Genomic DNA, 18,236 nt, shown 5'->3' on the forward strand with positions numbered 1-18,236 from the left:
CATTCTCATGTATATTTCATTTGGCATATGTGTAGTACAGAGCCTGAAGATTCAGCACAATTTTATTAGTAGTACTGTGTATCCAGAGAATGTAATTTGGGATTTTAATGGAATTTGTTTTACATCAAATAAGTATCCAAAGTAGAGCCAGTAAAGCTTACTTTGTTTGGATACAATGAATAATATAACTTATATGAATGAGAATTCTGTTATTGTATTTCCATTTTTATACAGATATTAAAATTAAAGCAGAAAATATGAACTGAAGAATCTTTGCCACTTGGTCTATGCTAGTTTTCTTAATTCTCTGTCCAGTTGAATTGTTGAGAGAATGACCCATCTCAGTTCCTGACAGGTTGCTGCTTTTACACCCACCCTTTTTAGTTGAAATTCTGAGGGTCAGATTAACTAAGTAATTAGATAAATTAATGGAGGATAGGCCCATCAATAGCTGTTAGCCAAGATGGTCAGGGATGCATCCCCATGCTCAGTGTGTCCCTAAACCTCTGTCAGAAGCTGGGACTGAAGAAGGGATGGATCACTCAAAATTTCCTTGTTCAGTTCATACCCTCTGAAGCGTCTGGCCACTGTCAGAGACATGATACTGGGCTAGATGGACCATTGGTCTCACCCAGTATGGGCATGCTTCTTTTCTAAGTCAGGGGTGGGCAAACTACAGCCCGCAGGCCGGATCTGGCCCATCAGGGGTTTGGACTGCAGGATTGCCACCCCTATGGTGCCATGGAGCTAAGGCAGGCTCCCTGCCTGCCCTGGCCCTGCGCCGCTCCCAGAAGCGGCTGACACAACGTCCCTGCGGGGGGGGGGGGGGGGGGGGGGCAGAGGGCTCCTTGTGCTGCCCTCGCCTGCAGACATCGCCCCCTGCAGCTCCCATTGGCTGGGAACAGGGAACCGCTGGCAATGGGAGCTTCGGGGGAGGAACCCACAGGCGAGGGCAGTGTGCGGAGCCCTCTGCCCCTCCACCCCTAGGGGCCACAGAGATGTGGTGCCGGCTGCTTCCAGGACCCCTCCTGCACCCCACACCGCAACCCCCTGCCCTGAGCTCCCTGCCACACCCTTCCTGCACCCCAAACCTCCTGCCCTGAGCCACCTACTGCACCCTGCACCTCTTCTGCACCCCAACCCCCTGCCATACCCTAACCCCCTGCCCTGAGCCCAATTTTAAATGAGTCCAAGTTTTGCCATTTCATCCTTGTATGTGTTGTCTGTGAACAAAAAAAGTCACTAAATTTAGACTTGTCTGACTTGCCTTTTTTTTTTTTTTAACAAAAAGGTAGGTGAAGGAAGTAACAGAATAAGATGCTCTAACATAGAAAATAATACAGCACTCAGCCATTGGCTTTTGTTTTATATTTTCCCTTTCTGGTCTATAAATACATTTCTTATTGTTATTCATGATTATGTTGTTTAACTTCTTCTATTTTATTATACACTACAGGTCTTTCTTTGGTGCCGGATGGCATTTTCCCAGCCAATACAGTAGCTAAGAACCCCAAATTAAGAAAGTATAAAGATATGGCATTTGCAATATATTCAGACGTGTCTTTGAATAAGAAGAGTTGCTTCTCTTTTCTGGTCAAGTCAGTTCATTAATAATAATAATGTTGAAAAGAATCAGTCCAGAATTAAAAAAAACATTCTGGCACATCACAAATTGGGCCAGATAAGACAAAATGGAGACGTATCACATGTACTTTACACTGTCTACATTCTCAGCTGGTTCATTTGTTAGTCACTGTTGTATTGAACCCGTGTCCTGGTGTGGCATTAGGAGTAGTTGTGCTGTTAGAGGTGCCATGATTCAGATGAGACATATAACTGAGGACTTTGCCCCTGTGGTCATTAAAGAAAAACATCAGTGATTTTCAACGTTCTGGAATCTTTTAATCTTGTTTTTAAAAAACAACCAAACTGGCAGTTAAACAAATTATATTTAACATAAAAGAAACACAAAAAGAACCTGATGCCTGCCATTTCGTGCAGTGAGTTTCCTTTGATCCTGCTGTATGTCACTTTCTGTCTTCCATGATCATGCAAAGCAGGGAACTTTGAAAGGAAACCATTGGTGCTCCCTATTTACATGTATCTGCCAACTAGCCAATTAACACCTTATTGGAGTCAAACCAAAACCTATTGTTTATATAGAATTGTTGAAATAACAAAAAGAAAAGGAGTACTTGTGGCACCTTAGAGACTAACCAATTTATGCATCCGATGAAGTGAGCTGTAGCTCACGAAAGCTTATGCTCAAATAAACACTGGCTGTTTAACTTTAATTGATTGAAGCATCTCGTCCTCAGGGTCAGGCCTATTTTGCGAGCTGATTAGGGTATGTATAGCCCATGGCAGTGAGTATCCCAGAATGGGTCAACAGACCTGGGTCAGGAGGGCTTGCACTAGCACTCTAAAAATAGCTGTGTAGACAGCACTTTCAAGTTGTGGCTTGGGCTCTGAAGCCGACCCCCTTCCCAAGTCTTCAGAGACTGAGCTCCAGCCCCAGACACATCTACCCAGCTATTGGTAGCATGAGCCTGAGTCTGTCTATCCAGGCTGGGAGCTCACATCTGCAGGCTGTGTGGATGGACCATTAGATTTACTGCAGCAATCCTGGTATGAGCATGTATTTGATCTCTTGCTTCTAGCAACAGACTGTGGAGCAGTTCTGTTTCACCAGAACTCCTTCCAGCTCTTCCCTCTCGCACTCTAACTAGTGTGATCTAATTGCAGTCTTTTCCATGGGTGGGACTTTTTCCTATGTGCTGTATGAGCTCTCTGTCCTGTACAATATACACACTCAATGAGAAAGATCTAATATGGCCTCTACAGGATCAATGCTTTTTAACTTCACAATTAAAGTGAGACTAGGCTCCTACAAAGTCTTGCCTAATTCCACATTCCCTTTCATATGTCTTGTAGACTATGCCCTTGCACAGATCACATTCCAGACACACATCTATCTGTTAAATTCAAGATTTTTTTTCAATGTTCGTTGCACACATGGTTGGAGCCCACAGAATTTTGAATAAAATATTGAGTGAAAAATTCCACTCAGCTAAGTATGTGTGCATATCTAATTCTAGTGGAATACTGGGAGATCTTCAGTATTAAAAACAAACACTTCATAATGTGAGCAAAAAAACCCCACCCAGCATGCGTGGTCTGAAGTGTGCCTTTTAAATGGTTACAACATTTAATGATGAATGTTTAAACACAAAAAACAATATAAACCCCAAGATAGTATAACCAGGGTTGTTCTTGTGACTCTGAAGTTCTCTGTCCTGGCAGGTGCACCCCCTTCTCTTTCTTCCCTTAAAGGAGCTCTGTCTCCTTATAAGACGCTGATTAACTCTCATGCAGGTAGGTGGTCCATGGTTTCTCACAGTTACCCTCAGCACAAGGAGCGATTCCAGATGAGAGTCAGAAACACCAGTCTCAGGGGGAAACCTCTGCTGGGATTAAACTCCAAAATCTCCATGGGGATTGTCTGTTTTCAGTAGGACTGACTACTCAGGGCTTCATGGGGGTGGGATCTATTATCTCTGCAATGAAACATAGGTGGGAAAGGGTCACCAGAGGACCTTTCTAACCCCATCCCAAATTCATTGGGCCAGATTCTGTTTTCCTCCTCTGCTTCACTAGGTAACAAGGGCCAGGGGGTATTAAAAGAACCTTTATACTCCCAAATTCTGACAGTGACCTCTAGTGCAATTCTTCATCCAGCCCTAGCTCAGTACTGGCCAGAGTTACTTCCAGAGAATTTTCTGCAATCAATCCAGAGAATTTAAAAAATAGACAATTGATTCATCAGATGCTTTTCAATAGAAATAATTTTTAGGAAAATTATCTTTGAGGTGGATGTTATATGAACAGAAAAGAGGCTAAATTCATATAATAAATTATTATTTGTGACTTTACTCATCTTTAGTGTGTATGACAGTTATAAACATGCAGACGTGCACATGCATGTACTTGAGGAAGTATGAAACTGCAAGCAACCCTGAGCAGAAGAGAGACAATAGAAAGACAGCTCTTTTTTTGCAAAAAGAAAAGGAGTACTTGTGGCACCTTAGAGACTAACCAATTTATTTGAGCATAAGCTTTCACGAAAGCTTATGCTCAAATAAATTGGTTAGTCTCTAAGGTGCCACAAGTACTCCTTTTCTTTTTGCAAATACAGACTAACATGGCTGTTACTCTGAAACAGCTCTTTTTTTTTTCTTGTTTCAGTTCCTTAGAAGTACAATGAACCAGTTACTCAGCTCTTTGCCCTTGTAGACTGTATTTAAACTGTCTGCATTGACAACCTCCCATAGGCAGTCCTGTTAAAGTTGATGCTGCCAAGTAAACAGCTGTTTGGATGGTTTTTAATGTAGATCTCACCCAATTACTAACAAGAAACTGTCTGCTAGAGTGCTGAAAGCCGTTCTGGTGCTTGACTCTGAACTTATTTAATCTGTTTCACAGAGCATAAGGGACAGCAAAAGTACTTTTATTCTACCCCTTAGAGGAGCAATTTTTCTAATGCACAATGCAGTCAATTTTTCATGTGTGCATACACACATATGCTTTATTGAAATTAATGGAAAGGCAAAGGATTGTTTAGTCAACTTTGAAGTCTGTGTACTTTGATTTGTCTAGAATATTTTATATAAATCAGAAGTGTAGTAGTACTTCAGTTGCAAATAAATGTGTTGACTTGAAGTGCCTATGTCAGTAAAGTAAGTCAGATAGCACAAAAATCATAATGCTTTAACTGTTTTTATAGTATTTATGGTTTGTGATGTACAGCCAGTATTATCTACAGTAAACAACAATTTTCAATCAGTGTTTATATAAAAATAGTTGATGTTAAAAGGAATCAATATATACTGATTTTTAGTACATGCCCAGGGGCTGTTGCTCCTCGTTAATGATCAAAAATGCCAACCCATATCCATCACTGTAGTTTTTTCTCTTCCTAGTTAGAAAAGTGGGAAATATGATTTAGAAACATGTTATGAGGTTTGGGTTTCTTTTATTTGTAATGCAGGCTTCTCCTATTGACTTGAGCCTGCTTTTACTGAAGTTAAACGGAATTCATTACACGTATGCTTGAACTCGCTCTTGCTCTCTCTCAAACACACACACACACACACACACACACACACACAAAATGTATGTACGTAAGTGTATATATATGTGTGTGTGTGTGAATGAATGAATGAATGAATGAACAGAGTTGCCTGAATATGTATTGATTGCTTATGATTTTGGGGGAAAAAGAGTTCTCTAAGAAATAACTTTGTTCCTCAGTCTTTAAGATAAAAAAAAAAAAGAGGCATTTCAAAAGTTGATTCTCAGAATGTGACCATTTGGATTCCATATCATTTATACAGTGTAAGTGTAATTTTATTGTTAATACTGTGTCAGTGTTAGGCCCTACCACCTGGATTTGTGGCTGAAAAAGTCCTTCTAGAAATCATGGGAGGACAGTCTGCAACCACCACTCCTCCAGGGAAAATGCAGTCTATTATAGCAGCCCTGAAAGTAATGAGGGTATTTAAGATATATGTAAAACTAGGGTGCTCAGGTGCACCCTTCCCTGCAAATTAATCCCCTCCTGCAAGCTTATCACATTTACAGACTCAGGATGGTAGAAGTGAATCAATCTTCAAATGTGGGGCAGTTTTTACTCTTTACAGTCTTTATTCTTCCCCTCCCTTCCTCTCCCCTTCAAGCCGGGCTTCCTGACACTGCTAACCAGCCTGAAGGATTGCTGTTTTGTTCAATATACATCATTTAAAGAAACACATTGAAACATTAAATATAAACACCTCCCAAATGCAGAGGTTCCATTGTCATGTCTGTCACCCTGAAAGAATTTGGCTTTGTCACTTAGGGGCTACCATCTCAAATATTTTGCCAGTGTTATACAGGAGGTCAGACATCATCTGGCTTTACAATCTGTGAATGTATTTTTCAGAAACGCCCAAGAAGTGAGGTGTGGTCTGGCTTCTCTCAGAACAGCCCTAATCTGGGGTGGCTTCCCCTTCTTGGCTGGGCCCTGTGTTATCTGGCCCTGCCCAAGGCACACTTTAGTTTGAAACAGCTTCTTTGTAAGGCACTGGACCACTCCAACTCTGATCCATTTTCTATAAATGGCACCAATAATTTCCTAAGGAGACTTAACTCCATCTAATAATTTTACAAGATAATTCTGCCTGCTAATTTGTAAGCTAATTTCTGAGGTGAGGGAAATTGAAATTTTAGCAGGGATTTGATACACTTTACATGCCGGGCCAAAATTCATAGCAGTTATTTTTTGCTGTGCATATGCACCACTAGATGAGAATTTCTGAAATTGATGTTAATTTTGTGATTTATTTACAGTAACTAACAGAACCTGCATGCTTTGACATTATCTAAGTAGGTTGTCAGTAAAAGGATTACAGAATGTGAAGTATTGCTGTATTTTTTTTTTTCACTTCATTAACCAGTTTAGCTCATTCTGGAATCTTGAATAAACCACCTTCTCCCGGGGATTTCATAGCTTCCAACTGCTTGGCTGCTCCTCTCAGTCTCTCCCCAGGTTCGTTTTTGCCCCCTTTCAACTGATTGGCTACTTCTCCTTAGGATATGCAATGTACAGTGACACCACCTGGCATCAACAAATTGCAGACGCTACCATAGGACAGAAGCTGTGAATGAGCGACGGGGGATGGATCACTTGATGATTACCTGTTTTGTTCATTCCCTCTGGGGCACCTGACACTGGCCACTGTCGGAAGACAGGATACTGGGCCTTTGTTCTGACCTAGTAGGACCATTCTTATGTTCTTATGTAGTTAGGTAGCAAAAGAGAAGTAAGAGCAAAGGAGGGAGGAGCAGTTCCAATATTTCCAGTCAAATGAATAATGTTCCGCAAAATGAGTAGCACTTCAGAACACTCTTCTAGCCTGTTAATTGTTTTGTTTTAGACCCACTGGTGAATTTTCATTCTCTTTTATATATGCGTCACTGCAATTATGCAGTCTGTGCTTTTGTAAGCAGATGGCAGTATTAAACGTATATTAATGTAAGTACAGCAAACGGGAGCTGTTAATAGACGTGTGCATGAAGGGAGCTTTCTCTTCTAGAGGTCACATCAGTTTCTGTTTTGGTAGTTTCATCCTCTGTGAGTGGTGGAGTTAAATGTTTGAGAGGGAAGGAGAGACAGATCATTTGTTCTTCCAAAAAAAAAAAATCTTTGAAAAGATCAGTACTTTGATTAGGAGAAATATACGGACTGAATACACTTGGAATATCCATGTGTTTGAATACTGTGATTGAGGGAAGCCTTGATTCTTTTTCATTCAGATATGGAATAATCTGCAGCAATGCCAGGGCCTGACTGTTGTTCAGCTTTCTCTCCACGTGCAGCTAGTTGCTGTGCTGGCTGCCCTGTTACAGGGATCAATGTTCTCACTCATACTACTTCCCTGTTTACCATACTTTGCTTTCCCAGGAACTATGCAGAATAGGGTAAAGGACTGATCTTGTTAAAATTCTCTCCTTGGAAGTATCCAAAACCCAGAGGTCCTCTTTCTCAACGCTTTGCATCTGATGTGGTCTCTGCAACTCAGACAGATGCAGTAACCATTTTCTCAGCATCTTTTCCCATTTTCACTGCTTCCTCATAAATTCTAATTCCAAACTTTGAATTTCAACGCTTTAAAAGATTAGGGTTGCTTTTTAAATCAAAACATTATTCTTTAAAAAAAAAAGTGACTAATATGTCTGTCTGTGGAACCTTGACTCCAGTTTAACAACATTTTTGTCGGGAAAAAACAGTCCTAAATCAACTGCCTTTTAATTGTACTGAGTCTATCTCCTATTCTTGTGTTACAGGACAGAGTAAAACAGAGGCACTGACAAGCTGTGATTATAACTTTCATAAGTCAGATATTCAGTAAACTTTTTTTTGTACAGATATCCTTTCTAAGCTAAAAAGAGCCTTAATGATCTCTCATATAGGATGTAATTCTTGCTTTGCTGTTCCCTGTCCCCCTTGGTCTTTACTGGATCATCTAAAATTAAATGTTCTTTCAAACTATTTCAAGGTACATTATTACTTGGGAGAGCCAATATTCATAAAGACTATTTCCTCCATTCACGTGTTTGTATACTTGATCTATACAGACTGCTCCTTGAGACCTATCATCAGCAGAAAATGTATACTTTCACCCAATATATGGTAATTACAGTAATTAGAACCATTCAGTTTTTCAATTGAAGTGATATCTTGAGTGAAATAACATTTTACAGGTGGGCTGCAGGTTAGGGAAGAGAGGGAATATGTTACTTATTTTAATCAGTCTCACACATGCATTCAGTTCTTCTCAGCAATCTCTGATCTGATCCTGGTTAGGCCTTCTGTTGTGTGGTTTTTTCAATATCAGGTCCACTTACTGTCTATATTTCAGTATTTTCTTGAGAAAAGAATTTATGCAAAGACTGATGATTTTCCCTGCCGATAAGGAATAGTGCGAGGTGAGCTAACTTAATCAACTTTTAAATTTTGAGTTTGAAATTGAATTACAACCTTCATATTCGAATTGCAAATAATAATATATGGTACCAATGTATACCAAATGTCTGTTTAAAACAATTAACAATTAAGGGCTCTTTTCACAAGGAAATGACTTACATCCGTTTACCTCTTTTTTTATAATGTACTTCCATGTAGGAGGATGGGTACATTGGCTGCATGCCAATCATAAACAAACAAGTCACCCCCCAAATTTGTACTTCTTTAATGATGTATGTGGAGGAAAGGTTAATTAAAGTGTGGAGATCTGTATTCAAATGCATTTTACCTACTTAAGTATTAATAAAATACTATTTAATATTTATTTAGTGCTGACAATGTATTCAGTGCTGGACACTGCACAAACATAGACTTCCCTTGCCAAGATAGGCTTACAGAAAATCCAGTTGTGGGGATGACTTAAGACCTACTTCTTAAGTGGTGTTAATGTTCTAATTATCCTTTTCATGATTATTAGAAATCATTTTCTTGAGTGCATCTCTTATATGGAAACTATTTATGTCTTGTCACATGGGTTCTCCATTGCCCATAATTACGATGCAACACTCACTGTTATGAAATCTCAGATAGCTTCTACTCCCTGGCAAACATGCACCATGAAGGAGGAGTAGTATGAACAGTGATCCACCCGCTTTGCAATTCCTCCGCTTAGGCAGGTACTGAAAGTACATTAATCCCAACAAAGCTCCCAGCTCAGTTAAACCAAAGGTAGGTGGGGGTGCAGAACAAGAAGAACCATGGTGGTGGAAAAAAACAGGGCCAATGGTGACCGGTTCTCTACCCCTTTTCCCAGCCGGTGAGGCAGAGAACAAAAGTTCCTTCTTCCCACTACCCGCATGGGAAAGGATTGCAGAGCCTAATGCAGGTTTTACTAGGGTTTTCCAGTGATTTTTAGCAAGGAAGGGAAGGGAAGGTTCCCTCTGATTTGGTTATGCATTATTTCATAACAAGAATATTTGAATAGTGTGAGATTCAGAAGAGGGAGGGAACTTCTGCTGCAAAAGTTGATTCTTACTGTGCCTAATTGGAGAGATTTTGAAAAAGTGAAACACTAAATAAAAGCCAAGAGTAATGCGTCTATATAGAATAACTTTACAATGTATAAATAAAATATCTTAACAGTTTGTTACAGTGTTCCTTGGTGTAGGGTCCCCTCCGCCCAGCACCACCAATGTTTCCCTGTTTCACACTGCCCCAGAGATTTCAGTGTTCCAAAGTATTTAATGTATAAGTGCTAAAGAAATCAGGAAGCCTTACTGTACCATATAGATTTAACAAGCCACATCTTACACGAGGCCCTGCTAATCATGCACTGGATGTGGTTCATGTTATTCAGCAACAGGTATGGTGAGAGAGAGCCTGGCTGGTTTTAAGTGGTCTCATTTCACTTGATGTGTATACATACAAAACTTTTTAGTATACTATGGAAGAGATTCCTTCCAATATTCTTTCTATGCTTTGGATCCTTAGATTTTGGTCCCAGTGAAGGCTTTCAGAAGCTGGGACAGGGATTCTCTCTAGATATACATTTATCAAGAAAAAAATAAATTAATTTTAAATCTTGAAACTCAGTTATTATATGGCTAGTACGAATGAACAAGATCCTAAAGTAAATATACCCTAGTACAAGAGAACATGAAACTAAGTGGGCAGTGGAATTTATTATTACCCAGAACATAATGCTGAGGTTCTTCATCTTTTCCTCCATTTAGTACCTTCCCCTGTAATTGCCTGACACAAAAAATCAAAGCCCTGATTTTTTCTCTCAGCTGGTACCCCACTTTCCATTCTTTGGGATTTTTCCTGTTTTCCACTGGGGGAGGGGAGGCAGCAAGGAACCATATAAAGGGTTTCCATATCTGAAAGCAAATGAACAGAAGCAATGCATCTTCTACTGTAAGTGAGCCCATGTTCTAGCCCCAAGTATTCCTCCTCAACGTTCAGCAATTTGAGGTATATGGTTCTGATTTTGGTCCAGGTCTTATTTGTATGGTTTATAGGATCCTGATCTAAGCATTTTCTTCCTCACTTTCCCTCCCCTCCCAGCTTCCCCAAATGTACTGTGAGGAACTGATCAAGGTGTAAGGAAAAGAGTCAGCAGTGGCTGTGACAAAGGGGGCCACTTTGCATGTGGGTTTTACACGTTTAAGAAGCACAAAAGAGCAAGGTGAATAAAAGGATCAAGTTGCCTGATATATTAGATAAACACAAATTAATATAAAAAGTTGTAGGATATTTTCTAAGCAACAAACCTTTTTTTTAATACTTGCAGAAGAAAAGAAAGATATTTTTCTTCAGCACTTAGTATATAAAGTGTCATTTTTCATCTGTTAAATCAAGTTGTATTTTTCTCTTTTTGTTCGAAGACTGGGTTTGTTCCTGTTTTTGAAGGAAAAACCAGAGGAGGGGAATTACAGCAAAGGTACTGCAGAGAGACAAATGCTGCTGGATCAGTTATGGGCTTTGGTGCGGCACTGCTGTAGGGAGCCTACAGAGGTATCACAATCTTGCTGTAATCAAAGGGTAGTACATATGCTGAGAACATTTTATTATAGAGTGAGGGAAGAAAGGAAGGAATGAAAAAAACCAAGTTTTAATTTCTGTATGCAGTACCTCCTCTTAAATTTTTTAGATTAACTCAAGATTTGTTAAGAGGATGCCATATTTTTTCCAGTACATAGACTGTGTAAATTCATTTTTACTTTGTCATCTTTTATTCATCTGTTCAGTTAGCTATTGTTTTAAAATATATATTGCTTTGTTTCCATCACATCTTACCTGTGCTGAGATGAATTCAGAGTTTAGGACAATATTCTCTTGCTAAAACTGTGATGGAGAAGAACATGTTATCCTAAGGGCTGAACAGGTTCCTAATTAAGTCTAGAGATGTTGGCGAAATTTAATTGTTTTCTTGAAAGTAATAAAGGAATAACGGTTTCTTTACATTGTAAAGAAGCAAGGTCAACGTGAAATTTATTCCCAAATTTACATTTTATAAAAAAAAAATGTTATAAAGACCAATAGAAATGTTTCCACCTTTTTAATTCCAATTAAAACAATGTTTTGTAAAATAACATTTTGTTGCAGCTTGTTAAACCAAAACATAGCAGCACTACTCACCCAAAATAAACAGACACCAGAGAAAAATGAAACAAGCGTTTCTGATTTTTCATTGCCCAATTTGAATAAAATGTAAAAAGCAAACAAAGAACAAACTGAAATGAAAATGGAATTTGTAAATATTCGTTCACCTTTAATAAACTGAATTTTAACGTTCATGTAATAGAAATGGAAATGTTTCCAAAGCATGATGTTTGCATTGACAACATTGCTTCAGCAACCACACTAAAGGGCATCTGTGAAGTTGTGGAGATTAGGAACATGAGAGATTTTCTTAGGAATATCCTAAAGCACAAATAGTCTGTCTTATGCAATGGTTAATATGAAATAGAAAATGACATGAATACGTGGATGCTTTCCATTCTGGTGGACTGAGCAACTTCAATTCATCCATAAAGTTGTCTAATTAAAATGTATTCTATTTAATGATTAAACAGTATTGAGATATTAGACAAACAGAAATCACCCAGTTACCATAACAATCAGAATTGTATCACAAGAGTAATCTTGGTAGAAAAAGTAGAGAGGAAGAATAGTCTAGGTGGTATGGTGTTCACCTAGTGTTGAGGATACTCAGGTTCATTTCCCTGCTCTGCTGCAGACTTCCTGTTTGACCTTGGGCAAGTCACTTAATCTCGCCATGCCTCAGTTCCTCCTCTCTAAAAGGAGGATAATAGCACTTTGCTTCCTCACAAGCTGTGACGGTTGTAAGGATAAATGCACTAAAGACTGTGAGGCACTCAAATACTATGGGATGAAAGCCTTATGAATATGATTCAAAACTGTTTTAATGGAAGCTCAGTGTCCTAACTGATAGAATCTTGTTGCATTATGTGGGAACACTTTGACATCACAAATTAAACAAGTAGGATCTGGAAATGTGATGGAGTCACCCTCTTAGCTCTAATGAGAAGATGCAACATCTAAGTGTTGGACTTTGGCTTGCCTCATGCTTGCACAGTATTTTCATTTCCAAAATATGTGCAGTAATCATGGCTGCTATAAGGGAAATGTAAGATGAGGTACTTCAGAATGAAAGGCTTAGAATGCTAAATTGAAGTGGCTATATCTAAGATCTACTCATTGTCCTGGAGATTAGTTAGTCACCAAACAGTCTGCTCCCTTCTCTCCATGCAGACAGAGTTGGTAACGGGACACGACAGAATCTGATTTGCAAAAAATCCCCCCTTCCTCACAAGGCAAAAAGCCTTTGTTATCCTTATGTGGGTATTCAGTTCTTTATATGGACACTCTCCTAGCTCTGTCAAACACCAGGCAGTGTCAGCCATGTACCAAAGGACAATACGGGAGCCTAGCACTCTCACCATAGTGAGTTTGATCTAGTGGCCAATATACTCACAAGGCCAACTTGACTCGTGGATGTTTTTTAACTTGCAAATAGTTCACCTCCATTTAAAGAAATCTGCATAGTAAATGAAATGTACCACTAGTGGTACATCTCATGGTTCTTGCCTAAAATGATAACACCACCTAATGTAATCCTGGAAGATCTAAAAGGTTATGTAAGGTCAAATTTGATCAGAATGTTAATAGGAGACCTCCAAGAAACACATTGCTGGAAAAAGCTTCCATGATTCAGAAAAGTGGCACTCTTTCATCTGAATTGCTTGTGAACCAGTGCCTCAGCACAGTGCTATGGGTCATAATGTTGGTGGAGGAGTCATCTTTGAGATAAGAAGAAGAGCAGAGGTCTATGTGTTGAACGTTTGGTTCCCAATCTAGTGTGGAAGGCACATAAGGGGCACTGACATAAGCTCTGCAGAATGGCTCTGAAACTGTTTCACAGTCTGGGTTTCATGAATTCTTCTCAGCCCAACTATTCATCAGCCAAATAGCTGTTCCGTGTCCAACTCCACCTACTGAGAATTTTGACTCATAAGTAAAAGTTATGAGAGTGTGACAGATGATGATGCAATGGAAACACTTCCAGTCTCATCAGTAGCAACAACAAGATTATATTTTAAAAGGACACATTTTAATTATGTTCCAAGGACCATCGTTATGATATATTACTGTATTTTTTTTAGTTCATCCAAGACAGATCATCAGAATGAGTGAGTGAACTGGTTTAGCAAAAGACACAAGCACATTCTAAGTTGAAAAGTTACATCTGTCAAATTAAACTTTTGCTGTTAGAAGTGTGCATAAGCATGCATTATGATTTCAACTACTATTGCACCTTCACAGCCAAAATCTGCAAGAATAAAATTATTTTTTGTTTGTGGGTGTTACTTTTTTCACCAAATTACAAGGATTTTTAGAAGTCTCAAATTGTTTGTGTGCACGTATTTTAAAAAGGAATACAACGGTGTAATTTTGTAAAGTAGGTATTAGTGCATAACAGGCTAGTTTGCTGACCTGGAGGCATGAACATATTTCTTTAAATTCTATGTACTGGTATCATTAGACAGCTCAGTCTCACTGCATTAAATTTTTTAGAAATTATCCAACTCCAAAGACGTAAAATCTATTTCTTCTACCCCTCTAAGCTAACCCCTAGAGCCACGCATTTATGGACATTTTACCCAGCTAAATTAAGAAGCCCATCCTTGTTGTTTCATGTGTGCCTTGTTTAGGCCATCAGCAGATGAAATGGAAATTGTATTTCGTAAACCACAGTGTCGTCCACAGGGGAAATGAAGAGCTGATAAGTGTACATCCAGTGCACTTACTTTAAGTGATAATTAAAACAGGAGCAGAAAAACACAGAAGGAATGACAGAATGAAATTGTCAATCTGAAAATCCAGATTGAAGTGTCTGCAAACAGCAATTCACAAGGAACCTGATCAACTAATCATCTCTGCCCTCTTGGGTTCAATTTGGAAATGGAAGAAAGAAGCAGAGGTAAACAGCAGTGCATGCTAGCACCACTACATTTAAGATGGTGTTGGCATTTCCATTATAAACCACAATCTTCAGGGAGGAAACTCAGCATGCAAGGTCTCAGTGTGAGCCTCTCTTTGTGTGCGTGTGTTAAGGTTTTGGTGGGTTTGTGTGTGTGTGTGAGACGGGGGGGAGGGGGGGTTGTGTTTTTTGTTGGTTTTTAAAATTGTGAGAAGTCTTCAGAATATACAGTTCCTGTCCTCAGATGCTTCTTTGGTCCAACAGTAACTTAAAAATGAAGTTTTGACAGCTATTAAGTTTCTTGTGTTTATAACTGAGGTTGACTGCATCTAAAATTAAACTAGAATTTTAATTTTGTATTATTATAATTGGCTTTGAAGCAGTTTTTAACTATTAAATTCAATGGGTGATATAACATTGCACTCTATTCTATTCAAGTTCTTATATTGTACCCATTTGAGAGCCTTAACTGAGACCTATATTGTACATACGTATACATATATATGTATGTATTTACATGTGTGTACACACACACACCCTTTGATTCCATGTCTAGTGAAGTTACCTCTAGTCAAGTTTTATTGTGTTTTAGGTACCACGAGTGGGCCACTGATTTAGTGTGCCTCAATTTCTCTTTTCTCAGCTTGAGTCTGAATTTTCTAGTATCTCTATTTAACTACCTCAAAATCTGTGGCCATTATTAAATCTTTTTTGAAGATTTAATTTTACTTGAAACTGGGAGGAAAAAATCAGAAAATGTTGAATGAAATAGAAGAATCCGACTGGCTAAATCCCCAAAATAATATTAAAAAACAAGAACACAATTCTTTCCTTGTCCAGCAGAGCTCTAGGAACCACACCTATGTGCCATTTGAAAATGTATGTAATGAATACAGTATCTTATGGAAGTAATATACACCTTTTTTAAAGAGCAGAAAATCTTCAAAATTAAGTGTGTGGGGAGTAAGAGAAAATGCTTCCTTGACAGTTAAGATTGCCTAGACAATCCAACACAGCAGCATCTTAATATAAAGGAACTTCCAAAACTCCCGACAAAATCGCCTGTGGAGTCTGCTATGGAGCCACATGCTGCTATTGGAAAAATATCTTCTACCTTGCTGAAAAGTAGTGAGATGAAGTAGCAATTAAGAATAGCGGGACAATTTTGTACACCTGCATGTTTGGGAATTTTCAATATTTTTCCTTTTTGAATATACAGACAATGATCATATAATGAGCCGGGAATGTTCCTTTCAGCATCCTGTATACAATGGACTGTGGTAACTTTGTGTTGTTCTGCAATCTGCTTTTTCATTTTATTGTTGGGTTCTTTGTCTTATACTTTCATTTTTAACACCATTTGCAGAAGGCAAAAATAAATTAAATGTCAAGTGTTAAAGAAGTCTTGTTACCGTTTTAAGTGATTATCAGGGGCAACATAAATTATTACAGGGATTTAAGAAATGCAGACTTCTTGCAAATAGGATAAATAGTCTGGCAACTTTACCTGGTACTTGGTTTTACATCCTGCAAAGATGGCTTGGTATGCTATTAAGTGGTTTATGGCATGGTGTGAGCATTTAAATTCACTTAACTGACAACATTCAGAATGTTACACCTTGGGAAGCTCCTACTGTTCTATAATTTGCTTTTTGGGATCTTTGGGCCTTTGGAACTAGAGCTGTGTGAATATTTTTTTTCTGGCCAAAGCAAAATATTATGGGGAAAAAAACTTATTTTAAGTTGACACAAAATTAACTGTTGGGGGCGGAGGGTTGTGTGTGTTTTTCAACCCCTTAAAAATTTTTAAATTTTGAAATGAAATTTGTTTGAAATTTTCCTAAAGAAAAAAATCACAATGATCCAGTCCACCAATGTCAAAACAGAATGTTCTGATTAAAAAAAAATCATCCAAAACTATTTGCCAAATTCTGCCAGAATTTGCAGGTGGTTTTGGCTCACCCAAAACTGTATTTTTTGGTGAAGACAATTTAGTCCAAAATATTTCACTCAGCTCTGCTCAGGACAGTGTCTCAAGTTTTCTTTGTTTCCCAAGTAGTTTTCATGATGTGGGGTTTTTCCTCACATCAAACAATTAATTTGTGGGCGAATTTAATTCAAAACTCTTCTAAACCACCTCTCTGAAGATGTTGAACCCTTGTTTTCACTTAAGGGGACTGTTTTGGGCTGAGGCCTCTGCTGTCATGCTAGCTTGAAGGTTTTTCTATGTCTTAGTACGGTTAGACTTGATTGTGCTGTTCTTCAGTCTACCATCATAAATGTAGCTAGGTTTATTTTAAACTCAGCTTCCCAGACTGCTTAGTGGAATCTGAACGTTTTCCACAAAACACCTGTTGTTCAGGAGTTACATTGGCTACTGGTAAAATATCCAATTGATTACATGATATTTCTGCTCACGTGCCAAGTCACTGCATGGTTTCCCCCTCCATATTACTAGGACCTTTTGATCTCTTCACTCCCTGTGGTCTAGTTCAACAGGCTGTCTGTCTTTCTCATGTCTGCACACAGGTTCATTGTGGTCCACTACTTTACTTATGCTACTTCATATTTGTAGAGTTTTGTTCCTTCTCATATGAGATCTGCTGCTATAATAACTAAATGTAAACTCACAGTTTAATAGATTTTTAGCTGTTCTTTTAGCTGCAGGCCTCTTTATTTTATTTATTTATGTACAGCACTTTGGCAAAAGAAAGAAAGGCGCTTTGGCTGTGAATGATTGATAGATAATCGAGTCAGGTCATCTTTGTTGTGTATGTAATTTCCATTAATAGTAATGGATGGTAAACATGTGCATTGTGGGGGGAATAAACCCTAAAATGTTTGGAATAAAGGTATAAGCAGTAGAATTCTTTTTTTCAGAGACCGCATCCGATCAGTGTCTTATATATTGTGAGTGAAGTATGCAGAACATATAAACATTTTTATTTTAAAAGGATTTCAAAAGGATAATGTAGTCTGATTAACATCAGTCCTGTTTGTATTAGTCACCATGCTGAACAATAAAAGGATGGGGCTTAGAAACTCTGTAAACGATTTTCAGATTGGGTTTTTGTTTTTTGTTTTTTTGTTTTTTTTACAGCTGTTGTTTTGAGAAAGTCAAAAAGAATGGCTGAGACATGCTGTTGCTTCTGTTAATACCAACGAGTGCTGCTGTTAAAATTTTGTCAGCATTTTCATTACATACCATTAGTCCTGAGAGTTTTGTTCAGCGATAAAAAAACAACCACACCACACTGAAAATTCCTATGTTATATGTTGTATAGGGGTATGTTTTCTGTTTGTTACTGTTGTCCCGTATGTGTGACTCCCTAAGTTAAAGATGCTTCTTTGCCTTTCAAATATTTTGATTTTCTTTATAATATATTTTATAATGTTTCACTTGTTTTATTATTTTAAAACATATGGATAGAGCTCCAGGAATCCTGGCATTCTTAAATAGAAATTCATAGTAGTGTATAACATTTTAGAATTTAAATTTTAAAATTGATTTGGTTATTTTTTAGTTTAAAAATCTGACAATGAAAAAATACAAGAAATGTGGTGGTCTTCTGCATTCTTTAGTCTCAAAAATGGCTCCACCTTACCTAAATAAAAAAAACCAGACACACCTGCCCTGCTGCTTATTTACCTATAATATAGATATTG

This window comes from Natator depressus, chromosome 4, assembly GCF_965152275.1.
Source record: "Natator depressus isolate rNatDep1 chromosome 4, rNatDep2.hap1, whole genome shotgun sequence".
Taxonomy (NCBI): Eukaryota; Metazoa; Chordata; order Testudines; family Cheloniidae; genus Natator; species Natator depressus.